Source organism: Thermobia domestica, chromosome 7 (assembly GCF_964235325.1).
Source record: "Thermobia domestica chromosome 7, izTheDome1.hap1.1, whole genome shotgun sequence".
In the NCBI taxonomy this organism is placed as follows: Eukaryota; Metazoa; Arthropoda; class Insecta; order Zygentoma; family Lepismatidae; genus Thermobia; species Thermobia domestica.
This window is the reverse complement of record NC_137460.1, coordinates 62,581,706-62,597,728: the sequence shown is the minus strand read 5'-3', so window position 1 is coordinate 62,597,728 and position 16,023 is coordinate 62,581,706. Positions and strand designations below refer to the sequence as shown.

The following is a 16,023-nucleotide window of genomic DNA, read 5'->3' as shown; positions in this document are numbered from 1 at the left end:
GTTGCTGATTGTCCGGAAGCTTAACCCTACAGTGGCTATTATCCTAAAAGAGGGGTAACGAAAGAAAGGAATAATACAATATTGTACTTTTAATCAAACATAATATCCAATCTGATAGCGCAAAAAAAAAAAAAAAAAAAGTGTAAATATACACTGTAATACAGTAAACCAACATTTTATAATTATGTGCCTAAATGAATTCTCGTTGTTTGTTTGCAACAAAACTCATGTTTATTTCAAAAAGAAAACTACATTATATATTGTACTTTGAAAACCTTTCCCCTTTTCCCCAACCTTAAGTGCCGTACCGTTGGATTCCACTAAGCATAGGTTTTTACTGTAGGAGGGCCTTGTACGATATAAACGTTCCTGTAAGCCGTTATTCTTCCGGCATATAAAAGAAGCCACAAATTGTGTATACAATCTGAACGGCAAGCCAGCAAGATAGGGACCTGCAGGGAGCATATGCAATGCCTTCAGAGAGTTCTCTCTTCCCTGAATCTGCACATTTTGTGGTCTTTTTAGTTCTCGTTGCCGACTCCAGCACATGCTGATATTTTTAAAATTGTCAGATACTATCTGTATGAATCATAAAGGATTTTTTTTTCTTTCAGAACTTGGAATGTATACAGATAAGTTGATTTCTTTAGCTCCACACAGTGTATTACGTAACTACCTCCGTTTCTGAATAAATTCAATTTTAGCAGCGAAAAGATCAAAACTCTTCTGCTAGTGAAAGCTATTTTCAAAAAGAAGAAGAAAATGTTGATCAAGCAAACATCCACAGATTCACCGACATGGTACCGTGCATGGAATTAAATGCCCATATTGAATACAAATATATGTATCATTGTAGAAATACGTCAGAAATGAGGGGAAAACGTTGGAGGACAAAAGAGGCGGGAATGCAGTCTTTCATGCTTCTTTATTCAACTATCAAACTACAGCAGTAACATCTATCACTCCACTCTTTTCAGCACACACTATTATTTTTTAGTATTAGCGTCGATAGTTTTTTTATTTATTTATTTATTTTCAATGCCACTTTATTGTATGTATGCAGGACCGTTATGAGCTCCAACTTGCTATTCGTAAAGTTTGGGTTGGCTAGCATCAAACTTATCACTTCTTAAAAGGTATACACACTGCAGTTTGGGTTTTTGGAAAGCCTTGCATAAACTCAACATTATAGAAGAAATCGTCGAACATTTTGGGCATTGTTACAAACTTAACACCGAAGTGAAATGTAACGCTATATTCACAATCTCCGTTATTTTACTGTTATAAACTAAAGTTATGTTAGGTTACGAATTATATTTCTGGGCATTACTTGCATTTATGGCCTATCTAAGTCCGTCATAAATGAGGGATAACGTCCATCGGTGATCACACTAACTAGGGAATTGAGAAAGGAAGGAAGAAATTGTCCTGGGTCCATTATGTTTGGTACCATCCTGGCATTTCCCTGGTGTGAATGAAAAAAATCAGAAAAAAACACACTCAAGATGGATGAACTGAGAAAACTTTCACACCTTTTCGACCTAGTGTTCCACCGAGAATTCAACTCAGAACTGCTCGCTACAAAGCCGACAGCGTTACTGACAACACTACGCTGGTCTACTGTTATAAACTAAGTTTATTTATATATCAATATGTTTGAAATACAAATTTTAATAATTATGAAGATATAGTGAGCTTATCCTCCACTTTCAAAGAACTTTAAATGCAAGAAAAATGTTTGTTCAACTTAATCTCTTACATAAAGTGTAACTAATTTCTTTTTTTAGCATTTTAAGTAACCGAAAAGGTGTCGAGGATTTTGTACCTGGGAAATTTGCGCCCGCGATGTATACTCATGCCAAAAATTATTGTCGGATGTCTATAAATATGTTGTTGTAGGAATATAATTTGATAACGAGTTCGCCCGGTGTTTCTTATAATGTTAGTATGTGTATAATAGGCAAAGACATGTATGTGGCAAATTTCATGTCAAAAGAACAGTAAATAAGAACAATAAAACTTTCTTGTCCAATTAGCAACATTTTGTTTCACTCATTCTAATTTTCGTAATTATGAAATTTACCACAAATATACATTTCCCGATTATACACATAGTATCAGTGTTAAAAGTGCATTGCAAAATCATTATCAAATTATATTCTTACAAGAAGACAGTTATAGATACGCGGCAATCATTTTGGACATGAGTGTACCTGCACCGGGAAGTTTGCGCCCTGCGAAATAGAACAACTTGTTCGAGCTTACGCACATGCTCGAAAAGGCGGACATTACAGCCTAAACAATCCTCCCCCAAAGCCGTGCTATCTGTGATTTATTTTCACTGGGGCTATAAGGGGAGAATAAACTTCAATATAAGCCAAACGAACACAAAAGATCAACGCAATTGTGTGTTTGAAGTGTAATTCCAGCAAGTAAACATATTGTACATAGCTTTCTTGATAATATTACTGAAGTGATTTTACATTCACTTTACATCTACTTTTCTGTATTTTGTGTTCTGAAAAGCCAAACATCTTGCAAGGATTGTGGGCAGAGATATTTGGGGTAGAGCCTTGTATATATATCAGTAACGTACACTTTTATTGTAGTATGATGAAAAATTGTATTCGTATCGAGTGCCCTTTAGTGAACTAAAATTGTATTATTTTATTTATTTATTTGTTCGGGATATTATAATGGATAAAGTAACAATCACTGAGACGACGAAAGGCAAGCCTGGTTCAAGTATGAGTGGTGGAAGTTACTTTACACGATACAAGAAGTTGAATTGTAGGGCACAAACATCCCAGTGCAAATATATAGTGGGCGCATTTTCCCCTCTTTTTCGGGTAGGGCACAAATTTCCCGGGCGCAAAATTCTCGCATCCACCGAAAATATGAGAGGAGGAGAGTTACTGTGCATGGGAAAGCATAAAATGTTCAGCTGACAGCAGGGTTGTTTTGTTTAAAACAAAGTTTGTATACGTTGTAAACATTTTGTTTTAAACACGTGTTTTTTAAGACTTGTTTTAAACATACGTTTACTTTTATTTTATTTTATTTTTGCAAAAAAAAAAAAATGCCAGAGAAAGAAAATGATCAAAAACTGCTCCCCATTCAGAAAACTATTTTCTTTCCATGTGAATGTTTTGATTTCTCGTGGCCACAGCAGGTCAGTGTGGTGATCTACAATTTATTTTCTCTTTTTCCCCTTATATTTAACGTATATTTTATTGTTTAAATGTTTCTCAGTAAACTTGCGAGAAAGTGTCGTAGTCGAAGGTTAGACTACTTGCAGAACTGATATTAAAAAATAAATAAAATAATTATTACATGGAAACAAATTTTTGTGTTGTATTCAGAAAACAAACAAAAGGTTATTTGCTAAACTGCGGTTCTGAAATTAAAATATCGCAGGCATTCGTTTGTACAGTACATGTTGGTTCTCAGTCTCCGTACAACATGGAATCGTTTAACATGAGTTATACGGGAAGAAAAAAAGGACATGATTTGGTGCAAATTTATTAGAGTAACTCAAACTCCATCAGATAAGAAAACGACCACATAAGCTCGTTGCAAAACGTGTAAGAAAGAAATAGAGAAAGCAAAGAATGAAGAACCATTATGAAAAATGCAATGCTGTGAAAAAACTGGAAACCCAAACAAATGGTAAAAGTGTTGACAGAAAATTGTTTCTGATGTTTCTAACGTCAGTGATGTGATGACATACAACTGGGAACTTCAGGTAAGAAATAATTTTGTTATCATTAATATCTTTTTCATTATATTATGAAAATTTTATTTCGTCCCTCTTCCCCAGCTGTTCTAAATTTTCTTCAAAAACTTTACACTTTGGCATAGCTTGTATGAAGGGACCAGGCAAGAAAGCGCAAGTATGGCAGTCGCCCGCGTAACTAACTACTAAAGCGTGATACTTATTGTAACATCAGTGCCGAAATGGGACAATTTGACCTCAATTTGTTCGTCTATCTGTATGTATGCAACATGCTACAGGGCGCAATTTTTGGTCTTTTAACATTAAATTTTGAGGGTAGAGGCACGAGACGTCGGAATTTACTGTAGAGATTTTGACTGTGATCCAATGTAAAATTTTAAAATTAGTGGTTCGAATTCCACTTTAAACAAAAAGCCCTGTCTCATATAGCCTTGCTACTGATACAAGACTGTAATCAATCAAACTAAACTAACTAATTTTATGCGTTTCGAACAAACTTGGATTGCAGGATAAATTTGACTTTAACTCAGTTTTTATAAAATATTTTTAGATATGAAGCATGCAGCGCACAAGGGATCTAAGTCCATTTTCAGAAGGGTTCACTTTTCCTCAGCAAACGTAGTATAGCCATAGATACGAAATAAATGAAACAAAAAAACATGTTAAAGTGTGTGGACTAGTTTCATAGGACAACCGCTAGACAAGGGCGTTGATGGTGGAGGAGGAGGGCTAATTTCCCCTCCTCTCCTTGCTCATAAATTTAAGATGTAACATTATATTGTGTGTGCTGCAGCGTGGGAATGATTAACAAGTCAAGCTCCGAATGCCATAGACAATTATGCATAAGTACGTTAAATAAATGCAGGGTTTCCAAAAGAATATATCGACGGAAAACGTAATTATTTTCACAACTACGAATCCGAGATGAAAGAAAGAAAAACTGCATGACAAGATGCAATATAGAATTTTATATGATTGCCGCTATAAGAGAGCGTTCGTTTAAAGGTCATCCGCTCCCTTCCCTGAATTTCAGATTTTGGGGGCAGTAATGCAGATTTAGAAAACTTTTGCTAAGCAAAGTCCAACATAAAAAAAATGAAGTCCTTACACCGAATAAATAAGAATTTTGATCAGTTACATGCCATTTCCATTGGCATAAAAAGCTAGAGGCCTATATTGCTCTCTTGTATATTTTTTGGCCTAAGGATTCCCAATGTGGCTCTACTTTCGAGTTTCAGGCCTACTTAAAATTCTGGGAATTGGGCCTAAACAACTTTCCAGTTTTAATCATCTTTATGTTCACCGTATTTATTCGGTGTAAGGACCTCAAACTTGTTCTGTTGGACTTCGCTTATCAAAAGATTTCTAAAATTGCCCCCAAAATTTGAAATTCAGGGTGGGGATGGGGCGGTTGCCCTCCAGTTCCACTGACGCCCTGTCTAGCGGCTGTCATATGAAACTATCTCACGCCCTTTCGCATAGTTTTGTTTAAATTTGTTATGGACTCTTGAATGCGAAGGTATTACGTTTTGAAATAGAATTCATTTGCTGAGCAAAACTGCACTTTATTGAAAGTCGATTTGGATCTATTGTGCTCTGAACGCCCCAATTATTACTTTTCTTCAATAAATTATTGACTCAAAAAACAACCAATTACATACGCTTACAGACAATATTCTAAAGTTAGCACAACATGAAGTGTGCTTCAAACATTACTTTTCGAAAATTTATTATTTTAAAATAATTTTATTAGCATCAGTGTTCTGAAATAGTAATCAAATTTTGCAACAAAAATCTCACCCACTTCCTCGAAACGCGAGCTTAGCTCCTAAAGGCATAACTTTCAAAAGCGGTAACTCCGAAATGACTTGCTTTAGGGCTAAAATAACCACACAACCGTATTTCTGGTAAAATTCTAGCCTTAAAACATGTAACATGGCTCCCTTTTCATTTGAAATTTCGAATACCAAGCAAAGTGTCCGCCATGATGATTGATAAATCATCTGATGTGTCATACCAAGTTTCATCATTCTCCCTCAACCCGTTCTCAATACACAAGGATGATGAGGACTTTTGTTTTGTCATGTATACTGATAGATTGTGTGAAATCTCTGTAATAGGTAGATTTTAAAATCTACCTAAAAAGTTTAATACAACCAAGAAAGTACTTACAAGAGTCACTGGCAAGAGAGTGTAATAGAAGGGGGTCGTGATATGAAATAAGTTGAGAATTACTAATCTATACTGAAATATTCTGTACCCAACACAGTGTAGTCTTAACGAGAATAAAATAAATGAAAAGATCGATTGCAAGAGCAAAAAAAGTCGTAATAAATATATTACATGATTTTGAAATATGTTTAAAATCGTCTTAAACTGTTCAAAATGTTTAAAACATGTATTTTTTCGTGTGTGTTTTAAAACATGTTTAAAACATTTTGAACACCTTTTTCATGTTTTAAACACATTTGTTCTTTCTGAAAAAAAAAAAAAAATTTTTTCCAACCCTGGCTAACAGTATATTACACTGAGGAAAGTTCGATTTATACCCTTACGGTATCTTCAAGGTATTCGTAAAACTGAAATTTTCAACACAAAGAAGTACAGAAAATCAATTTTTATTAGTCTTTCGAACTAATAGCTTTCTTATGCCAAGAAACTAGGAATATATTCTCGATATTACGACATGCATTCTAACAATGCAAGTTTTCAATATTATACTATACTATGAGGCTTGTAATTTCATAAACGTGTCCACAACAATGAAAAGACACTGGATTTTAGAGCATTTCTAATACAATCATATAGACTCAACTCCTCCTCCCCCTTCGACAGCTCCTGCATTGCGAAAATGTGCTATTCGTCAATTTTTCCAAGTTTGTTCATCATATGTTTCTTCTCGATTTTACCTAGTCTTACAGCTGTTCCAATATTTTAAGTGCATTGACACAAAATGGTTAGAGACATTTTAATATTCTAATAACATTAGTTACACGGATGCATTATGAACCAAACTTACAAATAATTATTCCAAATGGCCACCACTAGCATACACACAATTCTTAAGTCTTTGTGACCACTCATCAATTGCATTACGCAATACCAACTGGAAAATCTGCAACTGCCTTCCGAAGAGACAGCTTTAAACTTTCAGTATTGGAATGTCTCTTATTGCAAACCATCTTCTGATACTTGGGCCATAATTTGTAGTCCAAAAGGTTTAGGTCCAAACTTGCAGAAGGCCAATCTGAAGTGGAAATTAAGTCCGGAACATTTGCCTTCAGCCACTGCTGAGTTATCCGTGCCTTGTGTGCTGGGGCTGAGTCCTGCTGGAAACTCCATTTCTGTCCATGGAAGAGGGTGTTGGTGAGGTTCTTGACTAGTCTCTCAAGTACAACTGTCTTCTGGTACATTGCTTAGGTACATGTACACATACATTTTTTGGTACTCATTTTTAGTCCATATACAATGAAATGCTTCACATGAAATATATGATGATAATTTCAGGTACTTGCCAACTGCTATCTTCTTTCGCAATTCCTATACTTCCTTTAATTTCACAATCTTATCATTATTTAAAAAATACTTTTATAAAATGCACTACAAACATATTTTTGGAGAGGTGAATTAAATGGTAAACTGAATTGGGCGCTCTTCCTAAGATTCGGGGTTAAAGTTTTTTATGGGTATACGGAAATTGGTTCGCTACAATCCACTGCGATCGAGTTACTTGATGCGATCATAAGTAAAGCATTTTATGTGAACACTAGTGTCTGCACCAGATGTCGCCGAGGACAAGAATTTTTATATCTTCCTCTCACTGCGTTCCATTCCTCTTCATTTCCGATATTAAATGAAAAAAAAAACAAAAACTATTTCTCTCATTTCCTCAAGGATATGCAATTCCCAAAACTGCCTTATTTTCAGCTAAGGGTGCAAGGAGAAAATTTATATAAAATTTCAAGGTTCTATGTCTAATACAGGGTGTCTACTAAAATTACAAAATGAAATTTCGTGATTTTTTCGTAACCTATTCTTTACCAAACCATAAAATTTCGTAACATTTAAAAACTAATAACAGTGCCTATATTTTTCAGCAATTATCTTTACTTTCAAAGGCTGTTCCTTGGAGTGATAACAGGTTGGTATATTCTCACATTTACATAAACTTGTTAAAGGCGTAGGTGGTTTCGGCGATGCGATGCCATTTGTATCGCAACTACTCAATGATGCCAGCTGAAGGACAGTCTCAAGAGCGAATTTCAATGTGAATTAGGCAGAATTTTCATGCATGCGATAGAAGCGTGCTTTGCTTGCGATTTGGTGGCGTCAAAAGCCGACAATAGACATTTTTGGTGGTGAATTTTGACGTTTTATAATATAAAAGTATCCAGTTTGTACTTATATTCGTACAGACCAAAAAAAATCGTGACCCTAAAGCTAAATTTCGTGAAGTTTTCTTGACTCATGACTTTCGTGACCGATAGACACCCTGTAACAGCTTCGGAGATTTGACGAAAGGAAAAAAACTATTTAAGCCACCCATTTCCCCTTAAGATATACATCAAGCCTTATCTGTAGCCTAGAGTGTACGAACATTTACAGAAAATGTCAAGGTTCTTCGTTGAATATTTTCGGATATCTAGAGAACGGAAAAAAAAAAAAAAAAAAAATCATCCAATTCCCCGTCCCTCATCTTAAGATACACATTCCGCAAAATTTCGTCTTATCTACAACCTAAGATGCAAGGGGAACATTTTCATAAAACTTCTTGGTTTATGTGCAGTAGTTTCTGAGATCTATTGATGAGTGAATCAGAAAGTGTCAGTAAATTTACTTTTATATACAAGGGGATCTCATGAATTCTTGACCCAATCCTCTTCCGCTCATTCCTCTTCCAATCCTCTTCCTCTCCTGAAATCATTCACTGCGTTTGAAACATTACTCTTTTAAGTGCCACCTGGGATAATAGCAGCATTAACGTTATTTTTCTTTACAGATCATTGATTGAACCATAGAGCAGCCAAAAGCGGTAGCCGAGACTTGCACATATCCAAAAAGCGCGTCTGGTCAATAATCCATGATCAGTCTGACATGCACAACCTTTTCTCGGAATGGATGCCTAAAAGTTTGAACTTCGATGCGAACTCTAAAGACAATTTCTTGAATCGGCTCGTTACCCTGGATGAAAGTTGCTTCCACTACTTGATCCTGAGACCAAATAGCAGTCATGTGAGTGGCATCACTCAGGAAGGACAAATAAATTCAAAACACGGAGGTCCGCAGGCAAGGTACTTGCTTTAATATTCCGGGATAAGGAGGGTGTTTTGTTACCAGACTACCTTCCAAAGGGGCAAACCGTAATATCAAAGTATTACTGCAGTCTTTAGTCAAAGTTAAAAAAAAAAAAAAAAAAACTATATTAAAGAAAACGCAGGGAAAGTTGGTAAGAACTGTGTTGTTTCTGCCGAACAATGCTCCCGTTCGCAACGTTGGGAAAACGATGTATTTTTTGAAAGATCTAGGGTTTCAGTGTATAGAACATCCACCTTACTCGCCACGCCTCGCGCACTCTGATTATTCTCTCTTTCCTTCCCATTTATTAATTTTATCCCACCGAACTATTATTTTCTACTTTTTAGGGCATTCTGTAACAGCATTGTTTTTCGATTTTTTTTTTCTTATAGCTATTACTTACTCTCTGGTCTTTATTCAATATTCTGCAAATTCATTCAACTTCAAAACTTAATGTGAAGATATTGAATTGTCATCGGGTTTATGTAATTGTGCAAATTTTTCTAGCTCCAGTTAAGATACAGAACTACGTGAAATTTAAGTTGTAAGATTTTAGTCAAACAAACAAAACACAGGAAAGTAACTTGATAAAAGCACTAATAATAAAAAAGAAAGAAAATAAACTTACTATTTTTTTAGTACTTATTTATTTTCAATACTGTTTTTACCTAGTTCTGCAGGTATTAGTGAAATTGACTGATTAGTATTCGTATAAATCCCTACATGATGGTGGAACAGTCGGGAAAAAATCTTTATCATTAACTGTTTCTTCCACCAAACAACACTAAGTAATTTAACATGAAAAGTTATTCTTTTGCTTTCAATATCACTTTCTCTCTTGAATGATATTAGCTCAACGAAGGTCCCAATAATACTGGAGCCCCTGACATCATCTAGTACGAAAAATAACATACTTATCGCAGAAAGTGCTTTTCGTTTGATAGCTTTATCTCCAGAATGGCATTATCGAAACTGTATACAGAGTGCGGGATTCGTGTTTATGAACTCCACGATACTTTTATAATTTTTTTTTTTTTAAATGAGGGTCCTTTTTCAACCTCATTTACTTTTTGAAATTTAAATTATTATTATTATAATTTTGACACATGAACAAACAGCAGGAATAAGAGCAAAATTACATTGAAAAAAAAAAGGAGGAACAAGATAGAGAAAACTTAAGAATGGTGGAATGAAAGATGCTAGTGAAAAGCGGTAAAATGTTGAAGGCAGAAGTTTGTGATGACAACGATGAATATAATTGATTCTAAAAAACGGCATGACCAAAGTGCCTTACTGTATTTTTAGAAACCGAGAAAAAACAGCTGAAATATTTAACACGTTAGCTGCCAATGGTGAATTTTGTTGTTCACCGGTAGAATGCCAAGCGTACTTACTTAGATTATTCTTGTTTTGTTCATATTTTTTAAACACAATATTAATATTGAAACACAATCTAAGGCAAGGTATTGAATCCGCGTGCATAAAAGTTGGGGGTCCGATCGGACCTACGTGTGTATATTTTGTTTATGGGCAAGGGGATAAATTACAGTTGAACTGGTAACTCTGTTAGAAAGTTATTTGTTTATTACTACATGTGCAGAAGTGAGAAGTGTGGATATATTCATCTTGTTTTTAGTGCTAAAAAGTAATATCTTTGTGCAATGAAAAACGAAGAAATATGCGCAGAACTCGATCTCGTTAGTAATAGCAGTGTAGTGATCTAGACTTTTCTGAAAATTCAGCAAATGACAGGGACACTGACATCTTGTGAAAATAAATTAGAATAAATAATGAATCCATTGTTAAACTTTTTAACATGTCACTGAAAAAGCAAAACATAGTTCCGATCGGATCTACAAAAGCAACAAATGCTTGTTACTTGGTATTTAGCGCCCCTAGCGGCTTTAATAATCAATATCAAAGACCAAAACCTACATGTGTAATAAAAACACTGCAGTTCATTAACAGTAGAGACAGGATTTTACAATACAAGTATTCTAACGTCAATTCGACGAATTAGAAATTGTGGGTCCGATCGAACCTACAACAACATTTTCTTAGATCACTCCAGTAGGTCCGATCGGACCCACAGGGAAGCTAACGTGTTAAGGTAGTTAGTAAAAAAAATATATACAAAAAGCACATGATACATACATTAACAAGTTTTCACCAGACCTCTGGATACCCTTTGTGACTGTGTTAACAGGTGGTTCTGGGATTGATTCTCAATGTGGATGTTTGCCCGGATCCCAAATCAAGTTAAACTTCAATCAATTAAGATCCGCGTAAGTATTCGTGGCGAAAATATTGGTGGTCAATGGACAGCTTGAAAGCAAGCATGTCATGAAAATTTACGAGGACGCATCAGGCATCATGGACGGACAGGTATACGCTCAAACATTGCTTGATATTTTCTGCTTTACCAGTCGTCAAAACATTCATCTCTCTTTTGGCAGTCTGCGAATATCTAGGGTTGCCAACCGTCCGGTATTTTACCGGACAGTTTCGTTTTTGACCTCGTTGTCCGGTGTCCGGTACAATCTCAAAACTGGACGTTAAATGTCCAGTGATTTTCCTCTTTACTAGTCCTATTCTCGGTTCTGTTCAGATTATTTTGGAGTAATGAATGGAATTGTTTGTTGATGAACATGGGTTAAAGCAGAGTTTATAATTCGCTTTGATATCGACTGTCGTGAGACCGAAATTTGAGAGCTACAGGCAGGAAAATTTACTGAACTTATCAAAATTGGTAAAGGTCAACAAAAGTACATTTTCAAGAGCACACAGCTAGCACTACTTTATCCTCAGCTACATCTTCCAGCTGAATAATGCATCCAGATCCAGTAAAAGTATGTAGGCATTATGAAACATTACCAGCCCCAGCGAAGCTGGTGAAACTCATTTTTCATGTATATTTTGTACATGCTATAATTATATTACCAATTTTATTTGCTTTTCTGTTTTAATTATGATGGTAGACTACGAAAATTACGTGTGCCGACTCTACCAAAACTGGACTAGGTAAGTTGAATAAATGCTTTAAAAGTAACCAAAGTTATTAAATTAGAACTCCGAATCGCTCAAATTTATGTGAAGTAACCACTTTCAGGTTGATTACATTTCTGACGAGCAATATTAGGCGGATGTCCTGCATTTCCATTTTCAAATGTTGGTACCCCTACGAATATCTCAAGCTCGTTAAGCTTAACCCATACCTTAAAATTTTACTGAATAAACTCAATGACAATGAAGAACCATGAAAAATGTACAAAGTGAGACAGATAATATCTGCTGAATGCTATTACATAAATTAATAATTGTTTTCAAGAGCTTTTATATAGAGTGTAAGTTTAAGTGCTCAACAATTCAGAAATTATAAAATGAGCACCCAAATTCCTGGATAATCTTGCAAAGAGATGTTAGTTTATTTAGCAGTATTTCGTAGATACTACCTGGGTCACTTCCTATATCTTATATTTTTCACTAAGTTATTTACTGGAATTCAAAAAAGCGGGGGCCAGTTTCGTGAGCTTGGTGGATCAAACAAGTAAACTGTTACAAATTGCTGTAAGTAGTCTTAAATTATCCCTTTGTGTAGTACAAATATCAGAAAATTCGTTCAATTGTTACAATGCTATTTTTAAAAATGTTTTAAAAATATGTAGGCTATATATGTGAAAAATTACGTGAGACAAATAAGCCTTTAAAAATGTATGGTTACGAAATCCTGGGAATAATTTTAAACAACGCCCTGTACAGATGTTAACTTGATAATCCACCATCGTGTACACGGAATTCAAATCGTTATACCTGGCGCGCTGTTTCCATAGCAACGTTCGATCGTCAGCGGCGCCAGAGTCCCAAATTGATTCTTTACATTAATAAAGTGTTTACATCCACCTATCCCTCATGTCTAAAAAAAAACTACAGAATTGCACCTATTTTTTCCGGTTCCATTGAAACTAAATACGACAAAATAAATATTGAAAATATCAATATCTATATATTAGAATGCGACGCGATGTCCAGTTGACAGGGAATTGAAAAGAAAACTTACCTACCCGCCTGAAACTTGAAATGAGGCCAAAAGGTCTTACGGGCAACCTTGGCCGAGTTACCGCTATCGCCACGAACTTGAACGCGATTATAACTGTGTGGTACGTACGTGGACGCGCTACAAATGATAATACCGGCAAACGCATATACACTCTATGTATATATGCATCTGTTTCTGTTCTTTTTTTTTTTTTTTAAATCCATGTATATTTTAAGTGAAGGTGAAATAAAATGCAGAGGAATATAGTCATCAACAAGCAGCACCATCTTCACTCATCCTACAACTTTTACTTGCAACGGGACAACATGAAACACAGCTGCCTTTCTGCACAGATGACTAACTTTAAAGTTAAGAGATGTGAAAGCACCCAATAATAATAAATATGTGAAAGTTGAATAAATAAAATATGTCAGCAAAAATATTTATTCAGTTTTATTTTGTAAGTTCAAGTAAAATCATAGCTAGAATTGATTACTATGAAACAGAACCTCTACGATTTTTAGCAAAAATGCAGTTTCCTCTATATGCGGGATTTTAGAAGGTTATGGCATCGTTATTCGGACATTACTTCAAGAATTCCCCAATTAAAAGTAGTTCTATCTAAAGGGGTTGCCTTTCTAGACTTTAATATATAATTATTCATTCATTATTATTATTATTATTATTATTATTATTATTATTATTATTATTATTATTGGGGCCATAGTGGCTCAGTGGTAGAGCGTTCACCTCTGGTGCATGGGTCCTTGGCTCCATTCCAGCTCGCGCCAAGTGCGCTTTGTGGTGGACAAACACCGTAAGCGTGTGTTTTCTCGGGTTCTCCCGTTTCCTTCCACTTTATTCAATCCACAATTTCATTCAGTTCTCATCATCACTGTCTCCTTTAGGCTAACCGGCATAACTGTGGACGGAAAACTTAAAGATTTCGTTTTTATTATTATTAATAATATTAATAATAATAATAATAATAATAATAATAATAATAATAACAATACTTAGTGAATAGAATGTAGATATTGTCATTTCTTACTCAAACTGGTAATATGAACCACAATATTAATAGCAAAATACTCAGAACTTTTTATGTATGATTCTTGGCTCACACACACTCCAAATGAAATAACGAATCAAATATAAACTAACATTCTCGACATCACAATTGGAAAGTGGATCACTTTTCTATATGATGCTACTTTTACAAGCTGAATTAGAACCACGCTGTCTCGGTGATAGAGCACTCAATTCTGGTGCGTGACGTCCCTGGTTCAATTCTAGCTCGCGCCAAGTGGGTTTTGTGGTGGACAAATACCATATACATGAGTTTTCCTGTTTCCTTCCAATTATTCATTCCATCATTTCGTTCATTATCATCTTCGCCGTCCTCGGCCTCGCAGCATAACGTGGGACGTTAAACCTTTATAAATTGTATCAAGAATAAACATTATATTTCCTCCCAAGATATCCAAGAATTATATATTTTTTAAACAATAAAACACGAAGTATACAATTCAAAACCCTTTCGCCGAAATATTTCATCTGATACCCGACACAGAAGATCACTCTGATTTTCAGCTTGCGTTTTTGGCATTCATCACACTGCATTTTACGTGACGCTATACAGTATATTTAGTGTAACTTCTGAATTTATTACGAATTCATGTGTCATCCATCAGATTATATCAAACCGTTTACGTTCTAAATGTGAATTTGTGTTTTAACAATAATTCATTTATCGTCCGCCATATTTTACGTGACACCACATACCCAGTACCACTTCTCAATTCATGACAAATCTACCAAAATTTGGTTCATCAAATTCTACCACGTCGTTTAGGTTCTACGTGGAAATTTGAGTTTTAACAATATGGCGCTTAGTATCCGCCATATTAAAAATTTAGGTAACGTCATATTTATAGTGTCTCTGCTAAGAATTATTATTAATATTATATGACACTTGATTCATTTTCTACGATCAAGATATTTAGGTTTACATAGGAATGAAGTACTTTTAAAACTTATATAGATGCAAAAACTCCTTCTTACAGATTTGACATAGGTAAGCATTAAAATAAAGAATCCACTTTCCTTGCTGACAAATACCCCTAGCAGGACAGAAGCTTCCAATCACTTTGCCGGGGCTCCCAATATTATGAAGTATTTTCTTTCTTTCTTTTTTACTTTCCTACAATATCATACTTTTCTTCACTGAAGCCCATCAAGACTGAACTAGAGCTGTGCGATATCCGGAACGAAAATCTATATCAATAAAATGTCGAAACTTGATTATATCAAAATATCTAAATACTGAAGTATGGAAAATATCGAAAAATATTCGAATATCACAGCCGAGAGATCGATCAATATATCGTAAAAAAAATGTCACGAAAAATGTGACGAAAAATTTTTAGAACTTTTTTTTGGGGGGGAGGGTGAAATTTAATGCTGTTTGGATGTATTACGATGTAATATCCATGAAAGTAGTCATATCTGTGCAACTGTTGTTGGTTATTTCAGCAATATACCGTCGCTGGTATTGGTGGGGATTGTGTCACTGTTGTAAGTCATCATTGTGTTGTGCTGTCACTGTTATTAGTCGTCGATGTTGTTACATTTAATCCTTTCTGGCATAGTTTGAGAAACATTTATTATCTGAAAGACTACATAGGTAACATTGAAGGAAACCATTAAATATACTAAGACCAGAAAACACTATTACAAAATTTATCGTACGTACAATTTATTAGAGGCTAAATGATGTTATACAGCTGTTGTAGCTTCCCTTGTTGACGACCTCTAAAGGTATTTGATTATTTCTTAATTCAATTATTATTCATTAGATAGGTATACGTAATGCACAATTCTTTAGTAAACACAGTTCCATATTATTACATTTGTATTAAAAAACAACAAAAAAACAAAGGGAACTCGCTCGATA

General features: G+C 34.9%; 1 protein-coding gene across 4 annotated transcripts in view; it reads right to left on the bottom strand.

Annotated features, from left to right (window-relative positions):
• The window catches only part of LOC145690163 (early estrogen-induced gene 1 protein), a 292,289-nt gene that overhangs the window by 230,045 nt on the left and 46,221 nt on the right, over nucleotides 1–16,023 (bottom strand). The gene's annotated exons all lie outside the window — the stretch shown is intronic.